The following is a 16,236-nucleotide window of genomic DNA, read 5'->3' on the forward strand; positions in this document are numbered from 1 at the left end:
AATTCAAGGCCCATACCTGAACATAGTAAAAGCCATATACAGCAAACCAGTTGCTAACATTAAACTAAATGGAGAGAAACTTGAAGCAATCCCACTAAAATCAGGGACTAGACAAGGCTGCCCACTCTCTCCCTACTTATTCAATATAGTTCTTGAAGTTCTAGCCAGAGCAATCAGACAACAAAAGGAGGTCAAGGGGATACAGATCGGAAAAGAAGAAGTCAAAATATCACTATTTGCAGATGATATGATAGTATATTTAAGTGATCCCAAACGTTCCACCAGAGAACTACTAAAGCTGATAGACAACTTCAGCAAAGTGGCTGGGTATAAAATTAACTCAAATAAATCAGTTGCCTTCCTCTATACAAAAGAGAAACAAGCCGAGAAAGAAATTAGGGAAACAACACGCTTCATAATAGACCCAAATAATATAAAGTACCTCGGTGTGACTTTAACAAAGCAAGTAAAAGATCTGTACAATAAGAACTTCAAGACACTGAAGAAGGAAATTGAAGAAGACCTCAGAAGATGGAAAGATCTCCCATGCTCATGGATTGGCAGGATTAATATAGTAAAAATGGCCATTTCACCAAAAGCAATCTACAGATTCAATGCAATCCCCATCAAAATACCAATCCAATTCTTCAAAGAGTTAGACAGAACAATTTGCAAATTCATCTGGAATAACAAAAAACCCAGGATAGCTAAAGCTATCCTCAACAATAAAAGGACTTCAAGGGGAATCACTATCCCTGAACTCAAGCAGTATTACAGAGCAATAGTGATAAAAACTGCATGGTATTGGTACAGAGACAGACAGATAGACCAATGGAATAGAATTGAAGACCCAGAAATGAACCCACACACCTATGGTCACTTGATTTTTGACAAAGGAGCCAAAACCATCAAATGGAAAAAAGATAGCATTTTCAGCAAATGGTGCTGGTTCAACTGGAGGTCAACATGTAGAAGAATGCAGATCGATCCATGCTTATCACCCTGTACAAAGCTTAAGTCCAAGTGGATCAAGGACCTCCACATCAAACCAGACACACTCAAACTAATAGAAGAAAAACTAGGGAAGCATCTGGAACACATGGGCACTGGAAAAAATTTCCTAAACAAAACACCAATGGCTTATGCTCTAAGATCAAGAAACGACAAATGGGATCTCATAAAACTGCAAAGCTTCTGTAAGGCAAAGGACACTGTGGTTAGGACAAAACGGCAACCAACAGATTGGGAAAAGATCTTTACCAATCCTACAACAGATAGAGGCCTTATATCCAAAATATACAAAGAATTCATGAAGTTAGACTGCAGGGAAACAAATAACCCTATTAAAAAACGGGGTTCAGAGCTAAACAAAGAATTCACAGCTGAGGAATGCCAAATGGCTGAGAAACACCTAAAGAAATGTTCAACATCTTTAGTCATAAGGGAAATGCAAATCAAAACAACCCTGAGATTTCACCTTACACCAGTGAGAATGGCTATGATCAAAAACTCAGGGGACAACAGATGCTGGCGAGGATGTGGAGAAAGAGGAATACTCCTCCATTGTTGGTGGGATTGCAAACTGGTACAACCATTCTGGAAATCAGTCTGGAGGTTCCTCAGAAAATTGGACATTGAACTGCCTGAGGATCCAGCTATACCTCTCTTGGGCATATACCCAAAAGATGCCCCAACATAAAAAAAAGACACGTGCTCCACTATGTTCATTGCAGCCTTATTTATAATAGCCAGAAGCTGGAAAGAACCCAGATGCCCTTCAACAGAGGAATGGATACAGAAAATGTGGTACATCTACACAATGGAATATTACTCAGCTATCAAAAACCACGACTTTATGAAATTCATAGGCAAATGGTTGGAACTGGAAAATATCATCCTGAGTGAGCTAACCCAATCACAGAAAGACATACATGGTATGCACTCATTGATAAGTGGCTATTAGTCCAAATGCTTGAATTACCCTAGATACCTAGAACAAATGAAACTCAAGACGGATGATCAAAATGTGAATGCTTCACTCCTTCTTTAAAAGGAGAACAAGAATACCCTTGGCAGGGAAGAGAGAGGCAAAGATTAAAACAGAGACTGAAGGAACACCCATTCAGAGCCTGCCCCACATGTGGCCCATACATATACAGCCACCCAATTAGACAAGATGGATGAAGCAAAGAAGTGCAGACGGATAGGAGCTAGATGTAGATCGCTCCTGAGAGACACAGCCAGAATACAGCAAATACAGAGGCGAATGCCAGCAGCAAACCACTGAACTGAGAATAGGACCCCCGTTGAAGGAATCAGAGAAAGAACTGGAAGATCTTGAAGGGGCTCGAGACCCCATATGTACAACAATGCTAAGCAACCAGAGCTTCCAGGGACTAAGCCACTACCTAAAGACTATACATGGACTGACCCTGGACTCTGACCTCATAGGTAGCAATGAATATCCTCGTAAGAGCACCAGTGGAAGGGGAAGCCCTGGGTCCTGCTAAGACTGAACCCCCAGTGAACTAGTCTATGGGGGGAGGGCGGCAATGGGGGGAGGGTTGGGAGGGGAACACCCATAAGGAAGGGGAGGGGGGAGGGGGATGTTTGCCCGGATACCGGGAAAGGGAATAACACTCGAAATGTATATAAGAAATACTCAAATTAATAAAAAAAAAACGAAACCTATTTATTTATTTATTTATATATTTATGTATTGGTTTTTCAAGGTAGGGCTTCTCTGTATACTATCCCTGGCTATCCTGGAACTTTTTTTCTAGACCAGACTAGCCTCTTTACTTAAACATCTGCCTGCCTCTGCTTCCTAAGTGCTGGGTTTAAAGGTGTGTGCCACTACCACTTGGCAAAGTCTTCAGTTTTAAAAGATTATTATCACTATTGTTATGATTGTTGTGGTTCATCCCATGTTTATATGACATCAAGGATCCAACCTCATTCCTAAAAATGCCATCTTCATGTGGGTCCCTAGGGTCCAGAATAAGCAAGTTTTACACACATCATATGGCTCTCAGAAAGCAGAAAGAAGTTAAAATACTAAGGATCTTCAAGATATGCAAGAGCTTCTAAAAATTCCACTTCAGTGCCTTTCACATTGTAACACGTTCTATATGTAAACCAACTCTCACTTAGAGCTTGGTATGTCTAGAGGGAGAAATAAAGACTCTATTAGTAACTCAGGTAGAGTTACCAGTAGGATGACTTTACCCAAGTGACGTTAAGGATGGCATTTAATTCCTCACAACCTTCTAGCTTTATAACACTGCCTATAACAAAGGTGTTTATCCCCTGGCATATTATTAATTCAACATTAAGTTACTGTATCTGTATATCATATCTCTATGTATTTAAATAAGTGATTTAAGATAGCATATCTCTTTATATCAGTGTATAAATAACTGATTCAATTTTCTAAAAAATATTGAGCTATAAGAAAGAAATCAATTGGGAGAAAAATTCAATAGCCATAAGTTATATTTCAAATCTTAAGTAGCAGTTCTGTTTGATTATGCAATCAAGGCTTGTATTAAAGAAGGTGACAATTGAATTTTACTCTGAACATTAATAAGTTATAGGATTACTATATATGTGAGATCTAGCTAATATATGCAGTTATTGAAGCTAATGAATGGAACTAATGAAAAGGAATTTCGCACCGTCTTCAGTGGTCTCTAGGAATTTCCAACGAGGACTTCCAGCTGATTTGATGGATAACTGTGAAAGCAGTGCATTACAAAAGATATAAAGATAATTTCTTCTTAATTTAGATATTAAATCTTAAGCACCAACATAAAGGGTGGCCAATAAAACTTGTGTTTTAAAACGTTCCGAAGTACTCAGCAGCCATGTTCCCTGAGTATGCAAGCATGTCTCATTAACCTTCATAGAAATGAGACAAAAAGCAGAGAAGGAGGACCATGAGTGTGGCCATCATAGTCTGGGGTTCTCGCACTGGCTGGGTCACTGGCTGTGTTATATGGTCCCCTGCATGTTATTCGACTTCTCTGAGTTTCTTTTTCCACAGTACTGGCTCATCAGAAGAGCCTCTCCCTCATGCACTCAGAGTAAAGAATGTGGTGTTTGCCATTTGTCATGGCTGCCACTCATTCTCCTGTGAATCAGCCGTCCCTCCCCACTTCTCAGTGAATATGAAATTATGGGAAGTGTCTCAGATATAGACTTTATTTCCCATTGCAAATTAAAATTAGGGAGATAGAGAGGTGGACCCACGTTTAAGAACACTTGCTGCTATTGTTAGAGGACCTAGGCTTGGTTTCCAACACTTACCTGGGAGCTCAAAATCATCTGTAACTTCAGTTCCAGGGATCCAATGTCTTCTTTTAGCCTTTGAGGCACCAGGCATACATTAAATACATACACATACTGTTATGGTGTGTATATGCTAGGCCCAGGGGGTAGCACTATTAGGAGGTGTGGCCTTGTTGGTGTATGTGTGTCTCTGTGAGTATGTGCTTAAGACCCTCACTCTAGCTGTCTGGAAGTTAGTCTTCTGCTAGCAGCCTTCGGGAGAAGATAGAGAACTCTCACATCCTCCTGCACCATGCCTTCCTGGATGCTGCCATGTTCCCACCTTGGTGATTATGGACTGAACCTATGAACCTGCAAGCCAGCCCCAACTAAATGCTGTCCTCATTAGAGTTGCCTTGGTCATGGTGTCTATTCATAGCAGTAAAACCCTAACTAAGACATATAGACACAGGCAAAATATTTAGACATTCGAAATATAAATATAATGTAAAAGTCTTAGGAAATAAATGTGCTCACTAGGTTCTTTATTTAATTCTTGGTAAGGGATTAAGTAGCTGAAACCAGTCTCTAAGTATGCCACAGGCTGTCATTCATTTAACATGTCTATAGAGTCAAATTCTCCTGGCACATTCAGCCAAACAGATGAAGAAATGAGCAGTTCCAATTTAAATGGAAGGATGTCATGGGAGTGAACTGGGGATACGGTTGACTTAGATTTACCCATTATCAATTTTATTTTAACAAATGTTTACCCTCTTGCTGTACAATTGCTCTCCTTCTCAAGTGGAGTTGAAAAATTAGGCTAATTTAAAATTAGACTTATGTAACTCTCTTGGGTGGCCGGTGGAAATCTAAAGCTGAAGAAAGAGACAGGGAGAAAATTAAAGGTGTCAATCAAGAAAGAAATTGACAATTCTAAGATGGGGGGGTCTTATAACAATCACTGTTAGGAGTGGATAAGTGAGGCGAAAGAGAGGTTGGTTTCCAGAGATTAAGCACAATAGCAGCTGAAAATGACAGGGAATGGAGTGATGAGAGTTCAGGAATAGATTATGAAGTACAATTCCAAAACACTGAAGAGAAATTTCCAAGTCATGAGGTAGGAAAGCGGATACACAAAGTTTGAAGGGTAGTTAAAAACCACATGTATGCAGCAAACGGTACAAATCATAAGTAGATGGCTGAAAGAAGTATGTTGTACTTTGTAATTAATTTCAACATGAGGGCATAGTTCTCCAGGTCCTGTTAGGCATGTTGCTGAAGTATTATGAATGTACCTTCCTGGTCATATCCAGGAGACACTTTCTCACAGCAGATTTCCTGGTCGTCTGGATTTTACCGTCATTTGCCCTTTCATACACAGTGTTCCCTGTGCCTTGGGTGTGAGAGTCGTCTTGTATCAACTGGGGCTGGGTACCACGTGCTCACTTCCTCATGGCTTTTCAGTAGATGTGCTAAGATGGAGAGAAGGACTCTCAAGGGGATCTAACTCTAGACAAAGGACTACAGACAGCTAAAAAATGCTAAGAGCAGGAGAAATATTATTCCTCAGGGTTGAGTTCTACTTCATTTTACCAAGTGGTCAAACCTAAAATCATATACGTAAAAAAATTGAGCATGCTATGTTTGTATATATAGGTGTGTGTTTATGTGTGTGCATGCACACATACAGAAACATATGCACACAAATATGCATGCTAACACCATTCATAAGGGAGGAACTTTTATGCTTTTATTGTTACCTAGTGCCCCCATTCCTAATGCGGTCTCAATTAGTATTATTTAATGACTTGTAAGTTTGGGAAATAACCAATATTTAGAGGTTAGAACTTTGGTTCTAAAATTCTCCTAAAGTCCCTTTAAACTCTTTGGCACTTTATAGAAGTACAAAGCTTGCATGTAGGTAGACCTTTTGTGCTTGGCTTATTAGCAGATTCTAAGCTTAATTCATCTGTGCTGTCTTCAGCCGGTCTCGCTTGTTTATATTTCCTTTCCCATACAATATTAACAGGAAATACAGCACAATTTTTATATTTGGAGGAGAGCAGATGCTTGGTATTTTTTTTTAAATCGAAGCCTGTTACTATACATGCTAGTTAGGCTGTTATTACAAATTACTTAGGATAAGCCTCCATCACATTTCTGGTACATCTGCTTCTTACGCTCCCTGGATCATAAGTTGCGTGTGAATTCAGTCATAATCAGCAGTATCCACTTTCCTGCGGACTTATGTCAATTTGCTACACACTCCAAGCAGTATGTTTGAGAGCAGCTGTTTCCCAACGCACCCAACAAGTGCTGTGGCCAATTTTGGTATCAGCTATTCAGTGACCTGATTACTCATGAGTTCAGAATCTTCCAAATACATGCTTTCAAACACGTGCTATATTACTTGGGTGTTTTCTTTTGTGAAATGCTTTTTTTTAAAACACCCCCCCCCCCATTTTCTATTCTTATCGGCTGCTTTCTATTAGGTGGTAGGTCATGTACAATTTATTTTGAAAGAGAGAAGAACATTACGTTTTCAGTAGGAATCAAAGAGGAAACCACACTCCTATGAGAACAATGGATGCCGGAACTTTCATTTGTATGGGGAGTATAAGGTGCACAAGTGCTCTTCATAGTAAGGGGGAAATCTGGGTGACAAGGTCGAGGAAAATAAAACCGAGTAGCTAAGATGTCACAGGGAAGGCCATGAAAATTCAGAAGACATCAGTTTGCAGGGAGAGTTTCATCTGTTCTCGAAACTACATGACTGTTTATTAGTGAACAACCCACTGTGGGCCTGTGTACTGGAGGCTTTCGGTGGAGATCTCTGGCTCGGCGGTGTGAGGATTCAGGCGAAGGGGAGAGACCGCAAGGAGGGAGGGGGAATCGCTTCCACTGCCTCGTCTCCACTTCTGCCGCTTCAGTTGCTCCAAGATGCTGCACTGAGCTGCTCTTTGCTGAGTCAGGCTGGCCTGAGCTGGTGGGAGGCTGAGTAGCCAGCGAGGGGTTGTGCCAGGGGCCAGAGGTAGGGATGGGGAGCTTCTGGTGGCGGGTTTTTATTTTTATTTTTTTTGGGTGGGGGCAGATCTGTTCCCCAAGCGGCAGTGTTACAGCTTTTGTGACAGAAGCTCTCAGAAGACAGAGTAAATTCTCACACCTTTATTCCTTTCAGATAGGATCCTTATATAGTTTTGGGGTGGGTCAAGGTCTAACATTAGGTACTGCCTATTGGCTTGGTCTGAGAGTTGGGGGATATCTTTCTACAGGTGGAAGGGCTTAGGGTACTGCTCCTATGTGTCTGATGGCCACAAACCTTATTTTCCAGGGGCAGGGTCTTTGGGGAGCTGAAGGTATGTGACTGGGGCCTGGGGCCTGGAAACAGGCAAAACACTTAGTGTCCCTTCAGGGTTTCCAGAGTTTCAAACCTTAGCTCAACCAGGAACCTGGCTAACTTTCACAGCCTACCACTTCACAAGCCATTCTTTCTAGAACTCTGATTTCCATGCTGCTTTGATTTTCTTACTCTGCTACTTTTTTTCTATACTAACAACCTACAGACGCATAGCCTTAACCTCCACCATCTCCAGTGATTTTTAGCACTGCCCCTCAACTCAGCCATTGCTGCTCATTGAACGCCCTGGCTTGCACCACCATGATAAGTCAATAATTACTGCTAATCTGCCCACAACACTTTGACACCCAGCACTTATCTCAAGATCATGTGCTTCATCATTCTGCCAGACTTAAGGCTCAGCTCTAGTTTTCTGTCTTAGTCAATGTTTCCCTCTTTCCTTCTTTCTTTCTTTCTTTCTTTCTTTCTTTCTTTCTTTCTTTCTTCCTTCCTTCCTTCCTTCCTTCCTTCCCTCCTCCTCCTCCTCCTCCTCCTCCTCCTCCTCCTCCTCCTCCTCCTCCTCCTTCTTCTTCTTCTTCTCTCTCTCTCTCTCTCTCTCTCTCTCTCTCTCTCTCTCTCTCTCTCTCTTTCTCTCACCCCCTCCCCTCTCTCATACTTCCTTCCTTCCTTCTGTTCCCTTTCTTCCTGATGCTAGCAAAGGAACCCAGGGACTTGAACCTCTTCCTCTTGAATGTTAAAATTCATTCACATGGAGGCCCCACATGATCTTATTAGAAATTTAATCAAACACTTTCACATTCTACTCTCTCTCTTTCTCTGTCTATCTTTACTCAACCAACTATTAAAGTTAGCAGGTATAATGAACAGAAGACCAGTGAAAAATAAGCCCCAATACATCACTTCCTTTTGCTAACCAAAGAGCAGTAGCGGCCTGAGACTCCTGAGCTACACAGAGAAGCACATCTGAGTGACAGGCCGGCGTTCTCTGACTTTCTGTGTCGTAGTGATAACATGGCTGCCTGAGACATACTGCTACTCAGGGAAGCAAGAAGAAAGAATGGAGAATAGGGTCAGTCTCATGTATCCCTTCTATGTGCAGTGCTAAGTCTTTTCCATGCACATGAAAGCAGAATGATATGGGCACCTTATTAAGAGTGAAAGAGTGTGCTGGAGAGATGGCTCAGTGGTTAAGAACACTGACTGCTCTTCCAGAGGTCCTGAGTTCAATTCCCAGCAACCACATGATGGCTCACAACCATCTGTAATACGATCTGATGCCCTCTTCTGGTGTGTCTGAAGACAGCCACAGTTGTACTCATATATATTAAGTAAATACTATTTTAAAAATTATTTGGAAGAGTCAGACTGAAGGTTAAAGAGATAAACTACAGACAAATGTAACATTTAGTAATTTATTTTTCAAAAGTCTCAGTGAGAACTTCTTGCGCTTTTTGTTCCCCATCAAGTATCTTACACATGGTCCGTGGCAAGTAGTGAGTATCAAATCATTACCCATCGAACTAGTAGATGAATAAATGGGTTGCTTTAGTCTCTCATCTCCTTTACCCTTTGCAGTAGCACACATACACGGATGCTCACATATTTGATGTGTAAATGCAGATGGTGGTGGATTTAAAAAGTTCTGCAAACCACTTCTTTTTTGTAACAGTTTTTATTTTTGCATGTGAATTATGCATCAGACCCAACCATAAGCTCTTTCAATTATTAATAAATAATAATAGCAATTATAATCCAATCAGGGTTAATAAAGTTGAATTAATTCTCAGCTGTGTATGGTGATACCTACCTGTAGTTGTAGCTACTATTTGAGAGGCTGGAACAGAAGAATCGTTGAGGCCAGCAACTTAGAGCCATCCTAGGCAACAGAAGAAGACCCCATTTCTTCAAACCAACACAAAGTCTCGCAGGTGGGGGCAAAGAGAGAGACATCGGGAAAGAGGAGACAAGGGAGTCTGTAGAGATGGCTCACTGGATACCAACACTAGCTGAGTAAGCTGAGGATCCTAGTTCAAATCCCCAACACCAATGTTAAAAAGCTGGGCACAGCCACAGGTGCTTCTGTCACCCAATCACTAAAGGAGGAAGAGACAGAGGATTTCTGGGGCTTGCTCACCTGCCATCTTAGTTTGAAAAAAATATGACAAGCCCAGGCTCAGTGAGCAACACCGTCTCCTCAAAATAGGGTGGAGGTGATAGAGAGGAACAGTATAGTGCATATACTGCTCCTCTGACCACTGGATATGCACATAGATATGTGCGACACACACATACACACCACACACACACACACCACACATACGCACCACACACACACACACACACACACACACACACACACACACACACACACACACACACATTTAATTCTGAATACTGAATGATGAGGAAAACCACCAAAACCCAATAAATATCAAGCAGGTGCAATCAGTTTATAAAAGTTCCGTTATACCAAAGCAGCATCCATATATGAATGGTCACCAGAACTATTCATTTGTCTCTAGCATTAAATCCAAATTTTCCTTTGAAAAGTTTTACCTTCTGTGAGGACATCAATAAATGATTGACTGGGTTTTCTACCAAAACCTTGGCTGCAATGGTTGGCGTCAACTCCTAGTAAATTACAGTATCATACCAATAATGCTTACGTAGAGCATCAAGACTTGCATCGGTTTGAATGCATTAATAATAGACTATCTCCAATAATGCATTGGTGTCACATGGAGGGACAAAAGTCAAAGCATTTTCCCTTGTGTCATTCAACGAAGAGAGAGCCCAGATTTGAATTCTCTATTTGTTCTCCCTGTGTCTTCTGTCCAGTCTGAATCTGTGCCCTTTTGAATGCTGTCTTGTGAATGTGTCCCCGTATCTGTGTCTGTGTGTCAGAACATGTCTGTACTTAACAAAGGACTTTGCTCTCTTTCATTGAACAGCACCGAAAGCATCCCATGGGGGAAGGAATGAGGTACTTAAAGAAATCTTGAACAGAGTTTTACAAAGGATTAAGTCTCTGATTCCAGCTCACCCCACCCACCCAGAAAATGAACAGTAGGCAACTATCACTGTTTTTAAAACACTATCTGTACACTGCTTAGGTTATAAGATTTGAGGTGGGTATTAATTGTCTAAGGATGCTTTTAGCCTTCATTTTCTGTCTTCAGCAAATGGTTACCATGACACACATTTAAACATGTGTGCATTAGTCATGAGTATGGAGCATGGCAGAGCACATAACTTGTGACTACATCTACGTATTAGTTTAGGGTGTAAATGTTTGTTACTTGAGAAATCCAAGGCAAATGAGGATTGTTATAAATTTTTTTTTCTCAAAGGTGGGTTAAACCAACAGAGTAAACTCATAGTAGGATAGCTGTCTTAATTGTAATTCATAAGTGACCTCGAAGTGTATTAACTCTGGCTGTGACCTACAACAGAAGCTCCTATCTCTTAGAATATAAGGTATATGATTATAATATTGCACTGTCACAATTGCAATGCCATAGTTAAACTGCCCTTTGTATATGTTTTATCATAATGCATTGCCATGAGGACTTGAGATGTTCATTCAATGAGATAGTTATTTCTAAGTATGCACGCACACATACTTTTTATATTATATTGCATGTATATACATATAAATAACGAACTTGGAAGATGTGTGCGGACTGTTTTCTGTAACTCAGTCTGAGGAGGTTAATGGTCCTCCTGCCACAGGTCAGACATGTACCCACCTGACTGATGATGAAAACAATGCTTATGTGAAAGAATTAACCTGCTATACAAACATTTAAGATTCTGATTTTATTATTTATTATTATTAACCACCTTTACTAGAAACTTTAAGTTATAGTTCACTTCAGGGAAGTTTAGAATTTTGCCATGGTATTCTCTGTAACAAAGTAGCATATATTTATATAGTTTATTCAGAAGTAAATATTTTAATGGGGCATTATAATAATGAGATTCAAACAAAGAACACTTTATACAGTATGGTGTGCTGGGGTGACCTTCTTTGAGAAGAGATGAGACAAAGCCGGTTCTCGCAACATGAGCAGAAATATTTTCTAGCTATGACCTTTTCTGTCAGGGCTGGATATATAGTAAGGACTATTCTCAGAAGTGTAAAGTATTAATAGGTTTGCAAGGAAGAAATGTTTCAGTATAATTTAATTTTAGAACTTTAGAAAAAAAGAATAAGACAGTGCATGAGGGAGGCAGAGTCAGAGGCAGCCTCTTACAAGCCATACAAACTCCATGGAGACCCACGGTTGCAAGGTTTTGGCTATTTAAGAAAGTAGATCTATTTTAATTTTTGAAAGAAAAGTCCAGCCTGCCAGGATGAAAATGGACTGGAATGTAATAAAAGTGGGCACAATGAAATAGTACATCATTATCATCAAAAAAACATGAAGACTTTCATTGTGATGCACCTCAGAGTAGTTTTTGATCCCTTGATTCTTATCTTTCCTTCTGTTATAATCAAAATGGGTATTTAAATAATCACTGAAGGTTGTTTTTACACTGAATTCCTGAAATATGAGCTAGACTTGAATCTGTCAAGGGAATTCGTGGAAAAGCAAATTGAAAATGTATACTTACATACATATAGATACATGTAGGTGTGTATATGCATGCTTAAGAAAATTAAAAATGCTTCAGTGACACATAAAATGATTGCTAAAACATAAGTCTTCTCTTTTGTAAGAAGTGAAATAAAAGAAAAATTTAAACAGACTATCCTATTAACTCTGGCTGTTGGAGTGGTAGAACAGTGTTGTGCTACACAAAGAAAATTATCCATAGTATGCATAATTCTGCCCATGGGAGATCCAGAAATTACAAAGTCAAAATAAATTGGTGAGGATCAGTGCTCAGGAATCTAAAGTTATAGAGCTGTTTCTAAGAAATCTTTATCAGGTGTTTTATTTAAGACTTGATTAAGTGGACCATATAAGATAAAAGTAATTAATTCCCAGTGGAACAGTATTCTAGACACCAGATGTTGTTTTAGGATTATGGATCTGGGAAAAGCAAGCCTCCTAGTTGTCAATCAGGATTTGTGATGTTTCATCCATCCTTATTTTAGGCATGAGGGAGAAGTGTTTTTCTGATATTAAACCTCGTAACTCAAGGACCTTCTGAAGGAGATGTTATAGTCAGAGGATTTTGTTTATGTTTTTGTTTCCTTTTGATTTTTAGATGATGCACATTTTATAATTAGTTGTCTAGGATTCAAAGCTGTTTCCCTAACACTAATTTTTCTCCCCCATTACTAATCAGGAAAGACTGATTTGTCTTTGTTATAACAAAAAGTTTGAAAATTCCAACATAAAATGTACATACCCATATTAATATATTTAAACTAATTTGCTACTGTAATATGAAAAACCATGGAATTCTGTGAGTATCTGGCACCAAAAACTCCACATAGAATAAAAAATAAAATACAGAAATCACCTATGTAGCTTTCTCTTTCCAGTTAATTTTCCAAGTGAGTTATTAAAACAGAAAAGTTTAGGACTGTCAGGTTAAAAGTTAGTTGAGATGGAGAATGCTCATTTACCCACAAAACATCTACATAAGGGGAGAGGGAGGGTGGGGATTTATTATCTATAATAAATCTTTTTCATTCTTTTAGTTGTGTTTGTTTTTTAATGTGTGTGAGCATTTTTCCTATACATAGACATGTAAACCAGATATATGTCTAGTATCTATACAGGTCAGATGCAGACTTTGGATCTTCTGGAACTGTACTTTCAGATGTTTATGGATACAACCAAACACATGTCCTCTGCAAGAGCTGCAAGTGCTCTTAACCACTGAATCATCTCTCCAGAACAGGGTCAAGACAGGGTCTTATTTGCAGTTATCTGACCTAAAGTCTGTCACTTTCCTGCCTCAGCAGGAGTCTTGGAAATGAAAGCATTCATCACCACAGGCAGCTTAAAACATTGGCTATGATGGAAGAAACTTAGGAGAGGTCTCTTCAAGGATTATTGTATAGATTTTAATACAATATCATCACATTTCGTGTATAATTAAAAACAGACAAAAAGGAAAGTTGTTTGGGGAGTTTACTGCTAAGATTGGTATAGAAATTATCCAAAAAGTATCTTCTCAGAGGATGTTTCTTGATTTCCCATCAAGCTGGAGATGTCTGCAGATAAAGATGTCATTTCTAAGTAAAGAAAAAAGTTAAAATTTTTCCCCACCTGTGGCAGAATCTTTACAGTTAAATGTCCATTACTTTTATTCCTTGGTTTGACCTCGACCTGATCAACAGGCAAAAGCCTGCTCTAAAGATTCTCCTTGTTGCTTTCATTCTATTAGTAAACATAGTGGCTCTTACAATTTTAATTACATATCAGCAATTACAAGCCATGATATTTTAAGTAAAAACTGCTATTGGCAAATATCTCAGGAAGAAACGAGAAGTTCGGATCTTCATTTGAGCATTGAAAACAACTCTAACCTTAGAACATGTCAAGCTCGCTCTGTGCTGTCCTTGGTGCTGAAGCTAAGCCATAGCTGATCATAATATTCATGCTTACTCTATGGCATTCTTACAAGAGGAAAGTGAAATATTTCTCACAGGTTCAACTCATATGTTACTTTCCTGACTTTAGGGAAATTGTTCTCAATCTGTAGGTTGTGACCCCCCTTCAGGATCTAGCAACAGTTTCACAGTGATCGCCTAAGACCATCAAAAAGCATAGTTATTTACATTATGATTCGTAACAGTAGCAAAATTACACTATAAAGTACCAATGAAGATAATTTGATAGTTCTGGAGTCACGACATGAGGGACTGTGTTAAAGGTTAAGAATCACTGCTTTAGAGATCCTGTGTGTGAAATTCTTGACCTTCACATAAAAGTTTTTGTATCTCTGTGTCTGGAAGAATGCATGAGAAATACATCACTGGCTTCCTTTTGTTCTGCCTTACAATTATTTCTACACCTATTTCAACTCTCAAGTATAGGAGGCTTACATCAGTAGAGTATCAATGACTAACTCCACAAAATTCACAGGCTGCCGACTGTGCTGTCCGTAAAGTGATTTATTTTAAGTACACGGTAGGTCTGTGAATACATATGTGTGTGCAATCAACAAAAGTGTGGGTCAGGCAAGTTGATGGATCACAGTGTTGCATGAGGAACAGAATTTTAAGTATGATTATTTTCAGGAAAACTGCAAATAGCATCTAGCTACCCTAAAATTCTGATCTGCATAATTTTGTTAGTTTTGAGATCACTTTCAAAATCAGAGTATTCCATTAGGTCATTAAAAATTAAACGAACTAAATTAAACATGAGAGATTACCTTAAGCTATTTTCTCACTTAAGCCAACTGAAATAAATAAATTAAAATGCTCAAGTTCATTTTCTGTTTGTAGGAGCTTTGTCAGTCAGGCCTAAGATTGTGCAAGAAGATGGTACCACTGAGTCTATTTTCTTGCTTTTGTATGTATGAGATTAAATAAATAAAGGAGTTCAATAAAGGGTAGCCAGTGGTAGAGTTCTAGTCTTGAATACATATATCCTAGAGTTCTATGCCCACCACTGAAGAAGGTTGGGGAGATAATTAATTAGGGAGTGTAAAGGATATAAATTGTGAGACAGAAGTTTCCACCTGAAAATTATGGCATGCTGCAGAGCCTCTGAATTAGTTTGCTCTTCCTGTCTCCTGAGTCCATTGGTCTTACTCTCCAAGCAGCATTTATTTGCCTTATTCCTTCAAAACAGACACAAGAGATTCCACTAAATTTACTAGAAAGATGTCCCTTCTCTCGTTTCCACTCATTCCCAGGTTTACAGAGCACATCATATGCTGGGAATTGAATCCAGGGTCTTATACTACCTAAAGGCTTTATCACTGAGATGTCACAGGAACTTGGTGTTAGCCTTTTAAACAATAAGACTAAAAAGATGACTGTTGGAAGATGTTTTTGTACACTGAGTAAAGGTCGTCTTTGTGTTGATATTCAATTGCTGATCTGCGTACCAGCAGAGAGTTGAGGACAGGCTGGACTTTGTTGTTTTTATGAAGCAATACCTGTCTTAATGTTTTGCAAACATTCTTCTCCACTACTTTCTGCTTGGTTAATGTAAAGCTGTCAGCCAATTAGCAAGGCAGAAGAGAATACCAGTCAGTTGGTCCCAGAGAGATGAGAGGGGAGAGAGAAGGACCAGGAGGAAAAGAAGTGTGGGAGACACATGGAGGTACCAAGAGGAGTTGCCACAAGATTGTGATGAGAGAGACACACATGGAACAGAAGGACTCAATGCAAGAGCATTTGGTGAGTCACAGGTCGTTTGTCTGGGTATTATTAGCCTAGTCAGGTTAAAATATCTCAGAACCTGCCCAGCCAAGGATTGAAGCTTGTTAATAAAAATACTAGGTCACTGTCTTTCTTCAGGAGCTAAATTATGTACCCTACAAGTGAGAACAGAGTAACAGCTGCTACTTCTGGTAATAGACTATGATTTGGGTGCTGCTATTCAGAACATTTTCTCAGAAAACCCATTAGTGACCTTTCATCGGGGCTCAGATGAGAGAACTGATTCTGCAAAAGCACTTGCCCTGCC

At 39.4% G+C, this 16,236-nt stretch overlaps 1 protein-coding gene across 1 annotated transcript in view; it reads left to right on the forward strand.

Moving 5' to 3' along the window:
* Positions 1 to 16,236, forward strand: part of Kynu (kynureninase) — a 150,711-nt gene that overhangs the window by 62,902 nt on the left and 71,573 nt on the right.

Source organism: Rattus norvegicus, chromosome 3 (assembly GCF_036323735.1).
Source record: "Rattus norvegicus strain BN/NHsdMcwi chromosome 3, GRCr8, whole genome shotgun sequence".
Lineage (NCBI taxonomy): Eukaryota > Metazoa > Chordata > Mammalia > Rodentia > Muridae > Rattus > Rattus norvegicus.